Below are 3187 nucleotides of genomic sequence, written 5' to 3'. Positions count from 1 at the left end.
AAGTGGACACAACCTAAAAAGCCCGTGACGGACTTAACCCCGTAGTAGTGGTCCTTAAATAGAAAAAAATAGTGCGTAGTCCTAGGGACATGCGGGGTCTGATGGGTACGAAAATGCTCTAGGTCGTTAGTCCCCTCCGTTCTAAAGAAAACAACAATGTTACATTCCAAGTGACGCTCAAACAAGACAATGTCGGCGAAAGTAACGCCCTGGTCACTGGTCAGCCCTACTGCAGCGTGAAGCTCACTCCCCTTCACAAAAGCTTCTCTGTCACATATGTCAGGATACATCAAATGCGCTAGACACACGCTGAAACACATGTTATTTGTTTCGTTGTGCACTATAAAGAGATGACGGGCCTTTTTATCTATGATGTCTTCTAAAAACACATCGCACAGTTTCCGCTTCACACCTCCATTTGGAGGGGAAACGATAGTGGCCACCAGGGTAAATGAGTTTGACCTCACTAGTAGATCTGCATTAGACTGGACCAGTCTATCTAACATGTCATACAGGTCAGAAAAATCTTGCATATCACCTCTCAAAAGTACTGATGGTGCGGCTGTCGAATCATCAATCTCAAGTCTAACTTGAATTACGTCGCCGTTATTGGCTAAAGGTATTAATCTCTCGATTAAACCATCTAAACCAGAGATCACCCGTATGTAAAATTGGGCAAAGTCGGGAACGTCCTGTTGAGGTAACGGTACGACATAACGTTGTTCCCTAGCGTTAAATTTAGTCAGGTGTCGGTCAGATGATAACACCAATTCAGCACTCTCTACGTTATTTTTGGGATCATTTCCCCCGGCCCCCGTCTGGTCTGAAGAGTCCCTATGCATAGAACTGGTTCCTTCCAAAGGGTCTGTTTGGGCATGATGTAGGTCGGGCGATTCTTGTAGGTGCTCTAAGATAACGCTGTCTGAGGGCGACCAACACTCTCGATAAAAATCATCTGATGCCTGGAGTAATAAGCTATCGGATGGTGACCATGCATCTTGACTATGTAATAAGCTATCGGATGGTGACCATGCCTCTTGACTATTCACCTCTACCTCTCGCTGGTCACGGGGTAAAATTACACTTGGCGGAGGCGGTCCCGAAGGGTTTAAAGTTTGTATTTCATCTATGACGCGTCTATAATTTTCAGGGATATTAGCTAAGTCAATGTCCTGATCCATTTTCGACGCTGGTTGTAGACCCAATATACATGCGTGCACTAAGTACAATAAAATCCAAAACAAATCAAACTAAACAAACAAACAAACAAACAATCCGCTGACCATAAATTTTTTCAAATCAGATCAAATCTCCGCACAGCGGCAGCACCCCGCGCCCCCTCCATATAGTCACCAATACAATCTCGGGACACTTGCATAATATCACGTATTTGATTTTCAACAAAGTAATCAAAGTACAGATGTAAATGATTTAAAGCCGAACACAATTCGAAATACACGTGGGGGTCTCTCACACTTAAACGAATAGTGTTCCAAACACCATAGGTCAGTCGTTGGAGCTCAGCATGAGTTCTGAATGATAACGCGTACAGTACCGTCTCGTTCATTAATGACAGCGTCTCCTGTATGGCACCCCACGCGGCTCGGGGGGAGGCGGGGCTGTTTGGTGGGACTCCTCTGGGGGCTCCACGTTCGGGCCTGGGCACACCACGTTCGGGTCTGGGGACCCCCCGTACGGGTCTGGTTCTAGGTCCACGTTCGGCTCGGGGGACTTCACGGTCTCCAGGTTCTAAAGAGCAAGCGTAGAAAAAGATACAAAATGACTCAACATCATGTATTCTTCTCGTAAACACATAGCCTACAAAATGACAATTTCTCTCTCTCTCTCTCTCTCTCTCCACCCACACACATAGACCCTACCTCCCCCTCTCCTGCAGGCCTGCAGACATACAACCTCCCCCTTCTCCCTCTCTCCAGCAGGCAAACAGAGACACCCGCCTACTACACTCTTTCAAGCGCCCTCGCATGTCCCGACCCTACGTCATACAACATCATATTCTAAAGGGGAAAAAGCAAATATTTACACTACCGCAATGGCGAAGGTTGGTGTGATCGCACCCGTTATTTAACAATAGCGGGAGGTCCCGGGGTCGAGACCCGGTTGCGGTAACCTTTTTTTTTTTTTTTTTTTTTTACTTGAGAAATTTTTAAAACATTTTTAAAATTTTAGATTGGAAAAACTTGAAAAAAATGTACAACATTTTTAACTTGTAATCTTTATAAACGTCCACGCCTCTGCCTCACCGCACCCCCCACACACACACACACACTCACAAACGCTCTCTCCCATAATATTGTGTAGGTACATACCTTCGCCCCCACTTTCGTGAGGGGTAGTTGGCCGGTACAGCTCTGCATCAGAGTCTTTTAAACAGAAGAAAAAACAAATTTAGCACAGCATAAAACAAAACATTATCACACCTCCAAATTATACGCAGGAAGAACTATAGCCTACCTTGGTACAAGCTCAGGGTTGGAGAATTCGGACGACCCCTCTGGACAACATCGGGCTCTTCTATACAGAACAAAAAACAAAACACATGAATAATGCCCGTAGACATTCTACAATGTCCCAAGCAAAGTAGATAAGCAACTACGTACCGGGGTAAAAGCTTGGACTCGGGGATGCAGGGCTGTAGTTGTCACCGCTAAGGCCGCTGTCAGGTGAGGTACTTCGGATTTGCAGGAACTAAAACAAAAACCATTTTTTCAGATTCCATGACATGTTTATGGCAGAAATGAAATGTGTGAAATCAAAATGGGCAAGCTTGATCTTCTACTTACCCGTAGATATTCCAGCTCATACTAACAAGACAAACAAAAAAAACATGTATTAATCAGAGATAATACAACGAAATAGTAGAAAATGAAAAAAATACAATTTACATACTTGCCTGGTCAGGTCGCTCTGCCATGATGAATCTCTTCACAAAACCCTCTGCTGTATGACGATTCACGGTGATAGATGATGTCAGTTATGACTATGCCCAGACCCCCAAAGTTTTATACCTCATTTCACCCCGTCCCAAATTTTGGCAAAAAAGATGCATTGTTCTAGGTCATTAGGCACACCAGCTTAGGTATTAGACACGCTTACCCCTGAACATTACATTTACGATTTTTATGTTTTATTCTAGTTCACAGAAACATATATGAAAGAAGGTTCT

General features: G+C 44.2%; 1 long non-coding RNA gene across 1 annotated transcript; it reads right to left on the bottom strand.

The window, feature by feature from the left end:
• Window positions 1-230: 230 nt before the first annotated feature.
• On the bottom strand, window positions 231-2536 carry LOC143127913 (uncharacterized). Its single transcript, XR_012987726.1, has 3 exons — window positions 2476-2536; window positions 2331-2384; window positions 231-1749 (listed from the first exon to the last, which is right to left on the bottom strand). It is a non-coding gene; the product is annotated as an uncharacterized LOC143127913 (long non-coding RNA).
• Window positions 2537-3187: the final 651 nt, after the last annotated feature.

The sequence above is a fragment of the Alosa pseudoharengus genome, unplaced genomic scaffold (assembly GCF_046254945.1).
Source record: "Alosa pseudoharengus isolate Yale_2024_CS ecotype anadromous, Long Island Sound unplaced genomic scaffold, YU_APseudo_1.1 YU_APseudo_1.1_scf_17, whole genome shotgun sequence".
Classification (NCBI taxonomy): domain Eukaryota; kingdom Metazoa; phylum Chordata; class Actinopteri; order Clupeiformes; family Clupeidae; genus Alosa; species Alosa pseudoharengus.
Note: the sequence above shows the minus strand (reverse complement) of the source record. Positions and strands in the feature narration are given on the sequence as shown.